The 14,151-nt window shown below is 43.1% G+C and overlaps 1 protein-coding gene across 2 annotated transcripts in view; it reads left to right on the top strand.

Annotated features, from left to right (window-relative positions):
* Hrh1 (histamine receptor H1) overlaps positions 1-14,151 on the top strand; it is a 77,405-nt gene that overhangs the window by 37,264 nt on the left and 25,990 nt on the right. The window contains exon 1 of one of the 2 annotated variants that reach the window (XM_047534787.1): positions 6,457-6,521. The exons of the other annotated variant lie outside the window; for it this stretch is intronic. The gene's annotated coding sequence lies outside the window, so the exon portion shown is untranslated. Of the gene's footprint in view, positions 1-6,456; positions 6,522-14,151 lie in introns of those variants that run through there. 2 annotated transcript variants of the gene reach the window in all.

The following is a 14,151-nucleotide window of genomic DNA, read 5'->3' as shown; positions in this document are numbered from 1 at the left end:
AAATAGAATCATATGCCAAACCCAGCACTAGGAGCTATAATGTAATTGCATATATCCCACTAACTAATTTTTAAAAGTTAAAAAAAAGTATGATTAATTTCACTAACATTTCACTTAGCTCAGTCTATCCAAAATATGGTCATTTTTCATGTCAACGTAATAATATAATATTTTACATTTTGGGAGAACAGGGGTGGTACTGTCTTCAAAATCTTCCTTTACAAAACCTATCAGTTCAGAGCTGCCACGTTCAAGAGCTCACTGGTTATGGGTGGCCAGTGGCTGCATATTAGAGATTGTGTGTCCAGCCTCTCTGCTATTGTGAACCACAGGAAGGAGCTAATTTAGTGCATGTGTATATGCCTGGTTGCACGCACGTGCACAGCCTCACACATCCCTACACACTGTCTCTCGTGGTGCATCTCTTGTGTCTAGGGCCCAATCTTCATAATAATCATAAGATAGTTACAGTAGTCAGGAATTTATACTATGGTGAGAACTTTACAGACTTGACCTAATTTGAGCCTACATCCATCCTATACATTGTGATTTCTGTATTAGAGATGAAACCATTCAGGCAGGGAGAGGGTAAGCAGTTGGCCTGTGGTCATATTTTCCATTAGTGGTGATCCCAGGATTCTAGAAAAAAAAACTCTGACTCAAGTCTTCTGCTTCCCCATGAAGTGTACCACCAGTACCAGGAGTTGCCTCGCTCTCCCTCACTTCAGGGTCTTTCCACATTCTGTCCCCTCAGCCTGCAGTGCCCTACCCTCTCCTTGCCTTGCTAACTTCCACAGTTCCTCCGGCCATGGTTTGAATCAGGCCTCCTCCACCAAACCTTCCCTTTTTTCCCCAGTGTCCCACAGTGTGTGCTTTCCTGTGGTAGAGCTTGTCACACCATATCCTCACCTGTCCCATGACAGTCCTCCCAATGCCTTGCGTGGCAGGTAGTAGCGACCCAGGCTTTTTTGTCACTGCTGCTAATGGACTTACTAGAGTGTTTGACCAGGCAGGTACAGTTTACCATCATTTTTGGTTCTGTTCAAGAGGTTCTTAGATGCAGAACCTGAGAAATGGTCTTGTGGGGATATGTGTCAGTCAACACTGGCAACAATTCACCCCCCACTTCCTGGCTAATGGAATGCTCATTTTTTCTGGTTACCTACCCCTTAACCCCATTCTTAGCCAATTGTAGGAAACATTATCCTGTTGCTGGGAGTCATACAGTACTGGACAGTTGGTGGGGCTAGGGTCCTGGTGCTAATTGACCTTAGAAAAAAGGGATGGCTTCTTTATTGCACGTTGTTGTGCTGGGCCCTGTGGCAGTCATCTCGTGACCAGGAGGTGATCTGGTTTGAGAAAGCCCCTTACAGATATTTAGATGGCAGAGTCAAAGATGCAAGGGACCAGAGTGCTTGATGATGTCCCTGAGGTGCTGTATTAGCTAGCCCTAGAACTGCCCTGACAGGGTTTCTTATTATAGGGGGCCCATGATGTGATTACATGAGGTGAGGTGAATGTGTTGGGATTTTCTATTACTCTTAGCCTAAATCATCCTCGCAGTTCCTCTGTACCCTGGAGAGACTGTGCAGTGAGACTGGCTAGAGAACAGAGCCGGAATGTGGGCTCAGCCCTGGCATGGAGAGTCTGGGACATCCTTTGTGCACAACTCAGATGTCATTCTCTCTCCACAAAGCCTTCCTAGACACCCTGCCGGGAGCTCATTCTCTCCTGCCTCTGAGTATCTCAGATGATCCAGGAGAGCATTCCTCCCTGCTGCTTGTGAGCTCTCTGAGATCAGGAACTATGTGTTGATCATTTCTGTGTTGCCATACTTGTTATCTTGCACAGAGTAGGCCCTTAATTAAAAACTCTATGACATTATAGCATTATTTTTCTATCCTTTTTTTTTTTTTTTTTTGTGTGTGTGTGTGTGTGTGTGTGTGTGTGTGAGAGAGAGAGAGAGAGAGAGAGAGAGAGAGAGAGAGAGAGGGAGGGAGGGAATGGTGCTGGAGGTGGAAGCCAGAGCCTTCTGTATACCAGATTTGCCCTCTGCCACTGAGCTACACCCCAGTCCTTCAATGGCATTTTATATCAAGTGTCTATTATGTGCAGGGCTTTGAAATACAGGAAATAATTAGACACATGCCCTTCCATATTGAGATGTGCAGAGTACCTGTAAGAGGAAGAGACTCCCTTGAGGAAGATGCTCCCATTCTCAAAATGCTATTTGCAGTTTTAGGGGATCCTTCAGTGAGTTCTGCTAGCAAAAGGCATCTACAGGCCCACATCTGCCTTCTAGCCCAAACAAAGGAAGAATCCTAACTCTCTTAGAAGTCTAGGAGAAAGACCAAGTGCATATTAACCAATTACCCTCCAAAGGCACTGAGCAAGGCAAGCCCTGGTGACATGCAGAAGATAGATTTGATAGCTAGAGCCCTGCTGTTTGTGGAGGAATTCATCAGGTGCTTAGACATAGGAAACTCTTGTATAGACCCATGGGCTATATGTGTACAAGCTCCAATGGGTGAAAGGGCACTAGATATTACGGGATGGTGAGCAGCTTTGGCAGAAACAAAGAATGGGGGACCAGAGGGTAGATGGAGGAGTGTGGGTGTGAGGAGCAGACAAAGGCATGTGGGAGAAATGCCAAGAGGAAGTTGCTTGTACAGGATGCTTCAGGCTGCACAACTAAGAGTGGGATTCAGAGCAGGAAACCTCTACAGGGGTTCCTAAGGAACTGAGGTCAAACTTGGAGTTCCAAGAAACAGGCTGAAAATTCCACACATCCTCAGACTTAGCTGGAAAAGTCTCTCTGTTAATTCAAGGTGTCATGTGACTGTTACTGCACCCCTGAGAGGGACTTTCCCAACCAAGCAGAAGGCTCTGATGTCTAGGCCTTATCATGCACCTGCTGAGTGGCTTACAGGAAGTATGTTCAGCCTAGAAAAATAAAAGCAGAGTTCTTCCTTTGTGTGGTTCCACCACAGAACTTATGTGGGGTTAGAGGTTGGTAGCTACCAGGCTTTATTTACATTTCGGGAAGTTAAAGGAAATCATTGTCTGCTGCCCGGGCCTCCCTGGGACACTGCCAGGGAACCTTTTTGGTGAAACTGCATTAGCACTGCTCTCCCTTCAGCTCCCATCTCACCAGACAGGGCCTGGGTCTGACAGAGCAGAACACTGTAGAGTAACTCAAAGGTGCAGAGGACAGATTTTTCTTTAATACATGCAGCTTTGTGGTAGATAAAATTATTTCATGACAGTTAAGATTAAGAAGAGCCTTGTTGGAAACCAAATAGTCACCTAGGTGATTTTGTTTCTTTCTTTTTTCCTTTTGTTTCTTTCTTTCTTTCTTTTTTTTTTTTTTTTAACCAGAGATTGAACTCAGGGATGCTTTACCACCAAGCTACATCCTCAGCCCCTTTCTATTTTTTTTTTTTTATTTATAAAGAGTCTTGCTAAGTTGCTTAGGGCCTTACCAACTTGCAATCCTCCTGTGTCAGCCTCCCAAATTGCTGTGATTACAGGCTAGTTTATCATGCATTTCTTTCTCAGATCATGCCTTGAGTGCCTTATCTAAAATGTCCTTGACAAGCCCAAGGACTCCAGATTTTCTCCCAAGTTCTCTTCTAGGAATTTTATGGTTTTGCGTTTTACACATAGATCTATGATCCATTTTGAGTTGATTCATGTCAGGGATGTAAGAACTGTCTATATTCACTTTTTTTGCACATGGATGATTTTGGTGCAGTGCCATTTATTGAAAAAAACAATGTCATTCCTGTGTTGTCTTGGCTCCTTTGTCAATGATCAGTTAACTATATCTATGTGGATCTATCTCGGGCTCTCTATACTGGTCCATTGATCTGTGACCAATACTACACTGTTTTGATTCCTGTACTTTATAGTAAGTCTTAAAGTCAGAGTGTCAGCTTTATAACTTGATATTTCTCTTTCAATATTGTGTTGGCTATACTGGGTATTTTGCTTCTCCATCAAAACTGTAGAATCATTCTGCATGTATTTCCAAAAGAGCTTGCTGGGATTTTGATTGGGGTTGCAGTAAATCCATAGATTAGTTTGGGAACAGTTGATATCTTAATAATACTATGGAATTGCATTAGCTAGGACCCAAGCTATCCTTTGACCTAGGTCACCCCCCCCCCGCTTTTTTTGTACCAGGGATTGAACCCAGGGGCGCTTCATCACTGAACTACATCCCAACCCTTTTTATTTTAGGGACCTCCCCTAAATTGCTGAGGCTGGCCTCAAACTTGCCATCCTCCTGTCTCAGCCTCCTCAGTCACTGGGATTTATAGGCATTTGCCACTGTGCCTGACTCGATTGAGCTGACTACAGTTCTGCTTCTAAGTATTCCTTAATTAAAAGAAATAATAAAAATAATAAAGTAGGGGAGGGAAGCACTGGGGAGATGATCCATCAAGTACCTACTGTGTGCCAAAAATCATTTGATCATTTTGGAATATCATGAGAATGGGATTATGATTCCCATCTGATATTCACCGAGGCTCAGAGAGATGTATGTATCCATTGATTAAACAAGGATGAATTAAGGCCCCGCTGCTTGAGAAGTCCTGATCCAGAAGCTAGAGGTATAACAGAACACAATAGAAATGTTTTACGTTCTTAGAGCTTACTATCTAGTAGGGGAGAGAGGGCTACTAACTAAATAACCTGTGGAGACAGTTTAGTGGGTGGCCTTTAGGAGGTGCTGTTTGAGCTGATGGAAGGATGAGTAGATACTAATCAAGCAGAGGGAACACCACTTACAAAGCCCTTAAGGCAGGAAGGAGCTTAGAGCTTCCTGAGGACTGCGGGGGTGGGAGGGGTGACCAGATTTGGAGGAAGGGATAGGATGGGGTTCATGGAATTGCTGAAGGAGGAGGTGGGACTCAGCTGTGCATACCTTTGGTCTTCAGTGCATAGAAGCAGGGTGTGAAGAAAGAGAGCAAACTGGGCAGGAGGTGCAGCTCAGTGACAGAGAGCTTCACCCATTGATAAACGTTAGCCCATTTGACACATAACAAAACTGGGGTTCAGAGGGGGTTGGCCACTCTGCTGGTCAGAAACAGCCCAGGCTTCCCATGTCCACCTGACTCCAAAGCCTGAACTCTCTTCAATTTAGGGACCCAGTGTACCAGCCCCTGCTATCCAGTGCCTCCACCCTCCTTTCCCAGGGGGTGCCCAGCCAGGTTCCCTTCAGTTCCACATTTTTGGTTTCTAGCCTCTGCGGCATCCTTGCTTAGAATCAGAGACGGAAACTTGGGGTCTGGTAATTGTATTCCGTTAAGCCTAATTAAGATGCAAATTTGTATAGTTAATGAAGGAGGCAATTTTGCCAGTGACAGAGGGACTCATCAGTGCTTCTCTTCTTGGTAAGTAGGTGGGGGAAATGGGAAATGTATGCACAGCCACCCACCAGGCTGCATCTGGCCCGTCTCCAGGGGGAATTTCTAGAACATGTTGTATAGAAACTGCTCCATTTACGTGGTCCCTTGTGTGGGGATCACCCAGCTGTGGCTTCTCAACTCCCAACTGCATGCTCTGTCCAGCCCTGGCTCCTGCGTGTGTGGCAGGAGGGCCTGCAACACTTCTCTGGAACCAGACTGCCTAGATTCATGTCCTAGCCTCACCACTCACCAGCTCTGTATCCTTGGGCAAGTTTCTTAACCTCTCTGAGTCTCAGTTTCCTTCTCTGTGAAATGGAATAATAATAGCAGCACCTAGGATTTTTGTGAAGATGAAATGAGATAAAGTACCTGGCATATGAATTAGGGACATTTTTATTGGCTCTGCCAGTCCCCACATTCTGCATGAGTAGAATTTCTAGCTTCTAAGCCCCAGGCTTACAGATCTTCTGCTGCTTCTACCAGAGGCCTGACAGGTCCTGGCTGTCCTATCCCTGTGATCTGTCTAGCTCTGAAGATGGGTACCGTCCAGCTACCACTTTGTGGAAGTTGCTACCTGTTGGATGGCTGTTTTCACATATTTGAATACCTTCCAGACCCTGACCCAATGTCCTTGCTCCCCGCCACTTCAGTGACCAATTTTGTTTCTAAATAAATTATTTAACTGACATTATTATTATTAGATCTAGTATCTGTGGAATGTTTACTGTGCCAAACTTTGTCTATAATTATTTCATCCTCATAGTTTGAAAATGCAGAAACAAAGACTCAGAGAGTTGAATGACTTTCCCAGGGTCACACAGCTGGTAAAGGATATAGCTGGAACTCAAACTATTCCATCTGACTTTTCAAATTCACTTTGAAGCCTTCTCACCCACCTCTTTGCCAATTCCCAGGTGCCTTCTGAGTGCCCAACTCTGTACCTGTTGCATCGGGCAAAGGAGAAGCACACAGGCTTGTGGGAAGGGACAAATAAGACGAGAGAAAATGACAGAGCAGGGAGCATGTGCTGCAGGGGCAGGAGGAGGACTGTGAAAGCACTGAGGAGGGACCTTGTCTTCCACAGAAGGGCCAAGGAAGGAAAAGAAGGTACACAGAGGAGGGTGGTCTCAATGCTGAAAGGACGTGGTCATCTGTTGGGGCTTGCATTGGAAAGGACATCATGCAGGTGTGAGGTACTCAGGTATATTAAAGCTGGGGGTGAAGGGAAGATAGGGAGTGGCAGCAGAGAGGGACCCAGGAAATGTAGGCAGAGGCCAGATTCTGCTATACCTCAAAGGTAGCCTCAGGTGGAACTTACTAGAGGTTTAGAGTGGTGGGTTCTAGAATTAGACAAGACTGGAGTCTGAGCTTCTCCACTCTTAGTTGTTGATGACCTGGCATAAGACCCTTTACCTCTTTGAGCCTTGGCTGCTTCATCAACAAAATAGCAGAGGGGCAATCAAGAGCCCTCTCTGCTAGGCTAGTCGTGAGAAGATGCACAGAAATCAGTTCATGGTCTCTGTACACAGTGACCCCTCAAACAACAAGAACTGTTCCCCTCAGTGCAAGAACCAAAGAAGAGCCATTCATCTAGAAATAGAAAAAACAATCTTAAAATTTCTGTGGAACTACAAAAAGTTCCATACAGTCAGAACAGTACTAAGAAAGAAAAGGAAGACAACTCCTGATTTAAAATTGTATTACAAAATTGTAGTAATCAACACAGTATGCTACTAGCATAAGAACAGAAAGGTAGGCCAATGGAACAGAATAGAGAGTCCATAAATCAATCCAAACATGTACAGTCAGCTTATTTTCAGCAAGGACATCAAGAGGACACCATGGAGAATAGCATCTTCAAAAATGGTGTGAGGAAACCCAGATTTCCACATTCAAAAGATTGAGATTGGACCCTTATCTTCAACCATACATAAAAATATCAACTTGAATTGACGAAAAGATCTAAATATAAGACCTGAAACTAGAAAACTCTTAGAAGAAAACATAGAGGTTATCTTCCTCAACGTTGGCCTTGGCAATGATTTTTTAGACATCACACCAAACCTCAGTCTACAAAAGCAAGAGGAAATGAATGAGACTACATCAAACCAAAACCTGCTTTACAGCAAAGAGAGCAATCAGCAAAATGAAAGGGCAACATAGGGACTTCCAAAAATTTTTGCAAATCGTAACTGAGTAGAGAAGCTCAGACTGCAATCCTGATCTCTGTGATTCTAGAACTCACCACTTTCAACCTCTAGCAAGTTCTGCCTGAGACTACCTTTGAGGCTCAGTCTGATAAGGAGTTAATATCCAAAATTTATCAAGAACTCTTACACAATGTCAAAGAAGTAGGGCTGGAGCTGGAGCTCAGTGGTAGAGCATTTGCCTAGCATGTGTGAGGCACTGGGTTCGATCCTCCAGCACCACAAAAAAATAAACAAATAATATAAAAGATTGTGTCCATCTACAACTAAAAAAAATTTTAAAAAAAGAAAAAGAAGTAAACTGATTTTTAAAATGGGCGAAGCACTTGAACAGACATTTCTCCAAAGAAGTTATGGGTGTATGAAAAGGTGTTCATTACTAAGTATCAGGGAAATGCAAATCAAAACCACTGTATCACCTTACACTCAGAAAGATGGATGTTTTTAAGACAAGAGATATAAATACTGGGGAGAATGTGGCAAAAAGGAGACCCTAATATAGTGTTGGTGGGGAAGTAAACAGTTGGTGCAGCCATATGGAAAACAATATGGAAATTAAACCAAAAGGACTGAGGATGTAACTCAGTGGTAGAGCACTTACCTAGCATGCACAAGGCCCTGGGTTTGATCCCCAGCACCACACACAAACACTCACACACACAAAGAAAAAGAAAAAAAAAGAAAAAGCCAGACACAGGATGTGTCCTATGGTCCCAGCTACTTGCAAGGCTAAGTCAGGATGATCAGTTGGGTCCAAGAGTTAGAAGCCAGTTTGGGGAAACATATCAACATCCTATCTAGGAAAAAATTATAGAACTATCATATGACCTAATAATACCTCTTCTGGGCATAGAACCAAAGGACATGGAATCTCCTCCCATGTTCACTGAGGTTTTCACAGAAGCCAAGATATGAGGAAAATCTAAATGACAGATGAATGAGTAAATAGTTAGGAAATTACTTATTAACTTAGAGATTTGGGAAGAATTGGTTTGTGATGGTATTTTTAATTGCCCAGAGATTCTTGACTTTGCTTTGTATAGTTGGTCTGAAACTGCTGTGGCTCATATGATGGAATTCAATATATTTGGAATTCACAGTGTTGGATCAATAACCCTATAACTTCCAGAATCTGTACTGCCTTACTCTTTTTTTTTTTTTTCCCCATCCCACGGTGCTGGAGGTTCAAACCCTGGTCCTTCTGTATGCTAAGCAAGCACACTCCCAAGATGGGCTATATCATCAGCACCTGCCTTGCTCATTTAGGGCTGCTATAATGAATATCATAGATATCGTGACTTAAACAGTAGACATTAATTCCTCACAGTTCTGGAGGTTGGAAGTCCAATATTAGGGCACCAGTGTGGTTGAATTGTGGTGAAAGCTGTCTTCCTGGCTTGCAGATGGCGGCCTACTTGCTGTGTCCTCATGTGGCAAAGAGAAGAAACTCTGGTGTCTTTTCCTTTTCTTATAAGGGCACTAATCTCATTATGGGGGCCCCACCCTCATAACCTCATCTAAACCCAATTACCTCCCAAAGGTTCCACTTCCTGACCCTGTCACACTGAGGGTTTTAGATATGATATGTGGATTAGGGGAAATATATAAACATTTAGTCCATAAACATTTACCATGAGGACAAGTATGAGAAGTGAGTTGGATCATTGCTTTGAATGTGTATCTTTTCTCTCCAGTGGTAGCCAGTAAGCTGTTTTGTTTATTGAGTGTTTACTATGTGCCAGACTCTGTGTTAGGTAAATACTTCTTGTATATTCTCACCAAATCATTACAACATCCCTGTGTGTAAGAATTGTTAGCTCCATGTGACAGAGAAGGAAACTAGAGCTCAGCTACTAAAGGGTGGAGCTCAGATTTAGAGGGCACCTCCAATTCTTCGCTCATCTCCACTCTGCTACACTACCCAGACAGACCCTGAACCTCTGGGGTTTGGAAGACTTGTCTTGCTTACCTCTGGATCCTGTCCCAGTATCAGCATAAGGTAGATAGCATCAAACTCAATTGTTATAAGACAGAGCGAAGATGTTGGCATTAGGTGACTTGGGTTTGAGTCCTACCTCTGCCCCTTATTGCTTAGAATGACTTTATCTTTCTATCTGTTAAGTGGGTTTAATAATCCTGTCCTTGACAAACCATCTTGAGGATAAAATGAGATAGTGTGTACACCCAGTACGTAGTAAGCACTAAATAAAACTACCTGCTGTTATTTTCATATATACATTTAATCCCCAAAGACCCCTAGATCCAGTGAGTAGAGCACTATGGAGATAGAGGTAGCTCTAGGAACCTCAGATGTCAAAGCATAACATCACTCATTCATTCATTCAGCAAATAGTTGAGTGCCTCTTACAGATGCTCTTCAGTTTATCATGTGGTTTTATCCTAATAAACCCATCATAAGTTGGAAATATCATAAATTGAAAATGTATTGAATACACCTAAACTACCAAACATGTAGATGTTTGGTAGATGATTGTAGGTATTTTTCTGATTATGTGACTTGCTCCCCTGCATCATGAGAATATCATACCACATATTGCTAGCCTGGAGAAAGATTGAAGTTCAAAATCCAAGGTGTGGTTTCTATTGAGTCCATAGCACTTCTGCATCATCATAAGGTTGACAAATTGTAAGTCAGACCATTGTAAATTGGTCAAAACACAGTAGTGAACAGTGAGTGACATAAGATCCCAGCTCCTAAGGAACTTACATACCAGGGATTAAGACAGATGATAAAATACAAAGGAAATAAATCTATTCATAATTCTAATGATGGGTGCTTTGAAGAAAACTAAACCAGTTTAAGAGGTTAGAAATAACCAGAGAGGGCTGGAGTTGTGACTCAGTGGTAGAGAACTTGACTGGAACGTGTGAGGCCCTGGGTTTGATCCTCAGTACCACATATAAATAAATTAATTAAATAAAAGATTCACTGACAACTAAAAAAATATTTAAAAAAGAAAAAAAAAACATATAGGGTTCAGGGAAGAGAATTATTTGGATCTAATGGGCAAGAAAGGTAGCATTTGAACAGAGATCTGAGTGAAGTGGGAACCACTATGGGGAGATATTAATTGGCAATTTTGGTGCCTAGAGCAAGCAACTAAGGGGGCTCTCAAAACAACTCTGTAAGGCTGGAGTTACATAGTTCAGTGGTAAAGCACTTGCCTAGCATGTGTGAGGCACTGGGTTCGATTCTCAGCACCACATATAAATAAATAAAAAATAAAGGTCTATCAACAACTAACAAAATATTTCAAAAAACAAAAACAACTCTGTAATTCATGAAGGGATGTAAGCCAAGCCCTGCATCTCATGGTTCTGGTGAATTATAACAGACACTGAGCTGTTTGGTTTTCTACGGCTAAGGGGGTACCTACTGTCAAACTGAACAAATTAATTGACAAAACAGTATTTCATAATCACAGATAATCATTCCTTCCACCTTTTGGTTATCAGACCCTTCCATGAGGGTACCCTCTCCAGTCAAGACTGTGCCCAGGGCAGCCTCAAACCCCAGCCCTTGGGCCTTCCTGGGCATGACTCAAGATAGCAAACCCTGAACTGATCTGGGAACTCATCAGGATAAATGAAAGAGGTGGAATAGACAGATAGTGACACGCATTGGGGTTTTAAGATTCTTCACTGCTCCAATTTACCCAGGAGTGTTCCTGCCCCTGCCAGGATCAAAGTGTACCTCTTTGTGGTCTGAGAAAGGTTATGGGGCCACTTCATTCTATAAGTGTAAATGCAGAGACAGGATTGTTGAGGCTATTCCTGTAGTTTGGGGTGGTGATTCTCGACCACCTGCACCAGAATAATCCTAGAGTCCATATTTCAAAATAATTTTCTGGGACTGGAGGTGTAGCTCAGTGGTAGAGCACTTGCCTAGCATTCACAAAGCCCTGGAGTGTGTCCCCAGCACTGGGTGGAGGGGAGGAGAAGAAGGAGGAAGAGGAGGAGGAGGAGGAGGAAGAGGAAGAGGAGGAAGAGAAGGAAGAAGAGGAGGAGGAGGAAGAAGAGGAAAGGAAGGAAGGAAGAAATTAAATTAAATTAAATTAAAAAGAAGATTCTGGGCTTTACCCCAGCATCTTGATTCACTTTTCCTGGAATTTCCATTTTAATAAGCTCCCTGGGTGATTCTTATACACTGTAAAGTTTGAGAAGGGTTGGTTCATGGGGCAGCTGATGGGAAGAATATTTGCAGTCAAGGTTTTTGTCCTGGGAAGACAGGACACTGCCTGCCATCCTGTCATCAAAAGGCACTTCAGGTTCAGGTTAGTGGGTTGGAGTGGGTTGGGGGTCACATCTCCAGATTTATCTTTTTGCAAAGAGAATTGCAGTAGAAATAAAGACAGGAATTTCAGAAGTTGGTTTTCATCCTGCTGTGAGGCAATATGTAAGAAGGCTCTGCCTTACTTCAGATGAGAAGGCAAAAGAAAAAGCTTGATATCTATTTATTCTGGAGGCAAATGTGTCACTTTCAAATGGATTCTTTTCCAGCCTGGACACAATTTTCATTTCTCTCTGGTGAGTCATTGCAGAAGTTGCTTCTTCCTCACTGCTACTTGTTAGGAAAGGACAAATTTCATGGAATACGTGCTACAGACAGTCCTAGGAAATTTATTCTTTGCAAAGCCAGTGAGAGGACCCACTTGAGGACACCTCAGAACCCCCGCGCCAGGTGGTGTGAGGGCTACAGAGATGCCTGCCATCCTGTAGAGGATCATTTCTACCCTTAATAATTAACTGTCCTTGTTAACTCAGATCTTGCCCTCTCTGGGGCTGTTTTCAGACTGTCTGGCTGCCATCCTGCTGGTTTTAATGAGAAAAAGCCCCCAAGTACCTTCTGACATTCATTTATGTGATCAATCGGTAGCATAGCATTGCAATTAAGAGTGTGGGCTCTCTGGGAGTCATCTCCCAGTGGCTGCCCATCTTGCTCAAAGTCACTACAAGAGTGCCTACCCTGACTAACTTTATGTCCCTTTCACTTGCTGAGCTCCAGCCACTGCACTGAATTTTTCACCATTTATCTAACTTGTCAAGGGATGTCAACCACAGGGCCTTTCCACAGGCTGTTTTCTCCTCCTGTGATACTCTTTCCCAAAGATCTCTGCATAATTAACTCCCTTACTTCCTTTTGATCTCTGCTGAAATCCCACTACATCACCGTAGTCATCCACTGCCCTCTATAAAATAGCACACTTACTTTAAGCCATCACTAATCCCTCCCCACTTCCCCCCATAGCATTTTATCACCACTTGACATAGTATTTACTTACTTGTATTTTCCTTTATTATTTCTCTCCCTACTAAAATGATAGCTCTCGTAGATGAGAACTTTGATTTGATTACTACCATTTTTCCATTATCTAGAATATGTTTAGCACATCATACAACCTTAATAAATACAGATTGTTTGATTGAATGTCTGACTGTGTTCCTTACTAGCTTGTGACCATAGGCTCCTTAGCACTTCTGAGTCTCAGTTTCTGCATTTACAAAGTAGTTCAGGTTATACAGGTTTGCAAGCCAAATGAGATAATGTATGTGTCTTCGTCTTTTTGTACTGCTATACCAAAATGCCTGACGGTGGGTAAATTATGAAGAAAAAAAATTATTTTCTCAACAATCTGGAAATTGGAAAGTCCATGATTAAGGTACTGACAGGTTCAGTGTCGGGGAAGGACCCACTTGTCCCTAGATGGTGCTGTCTAGGTGACCTCACAGGGAAGAAGAGATGGAAGGACCAGAAAATTTTCCGACACCTCTTATTAATCCTAATCATGGGGATAGAGTGATCATGGCCTAATTACCTCCCAAAGGCTTCACTTAGTTATTTTTTTAGATCCTCTGGATGAAACCCAGGTTCTCACGCTTGTTCAGCAAGCACTGTACCCCTGACTACCAACACCCCCCCAAACACACACAGCCCTGGCTTTACTTCTTGGTATAACCGCTTTGGGGTTTAAGTTCCAACATGAATTTTGGAGGGACACACACATTCAGACCATGGTAGCATGTAAGTCCCAAGCATGATCTTGCATATTGACCAGCATGTTCAGTTATCAATAAATGATAGCCATCTGTAGATCATTATTACTGAGACCAGCGAAATAAGACAGACTTCCACAGAAAATGAAAAAAGATTGCAAAGGACTGTCACATTGAGATGTAGAGGTCTGGCCACGTGATTAGGATCAGTAAAGGCTTTTTGAGCTGGGCCTCTGGGATGGGCAGACTCTCAGTGCGTGAATGGTAGTCTAGGAAGATGGAATAGCAAAGAGGCAGGGGAGGAAGTTGAGGGACTGGGAAGGTGTGCTTCCTAAACTCCAGAGACTTCAAAACACGAGGGGGAAGGGAAAGCAGAGTAAGGAAAAGGAAGTTCTGCTACCCCTCTTCTGGAAGAAGAGAGGAGGGCCAATGCTTGCCAACAAGCTGTACAACAATGGAACCACAAGGAAGTTTAATTGACAGGCCATTCCTGGAGCTGAGTGCTTTGCAGTTAG

This window comes from Sciurus carolinensis, chromosome 19, assembly GCF_902686445.1.
Source record: "Sciurus carolinensis chromosome 19, mSciCar1.2, whole genome shotgun sequence".
Taxonomy (NCBI): domain Eukaryota; kingdom Metazoa; phylum Chordata; class Mammalia; order Rodentia; family Sciuridae; genus Sciurus; species Sciurus carolinensis.
The sequence above is the reverse complement of the archived record's forward strand: the minus strand, read 5'-3'. Positions and strand labels throughout refer to the sequence as shown.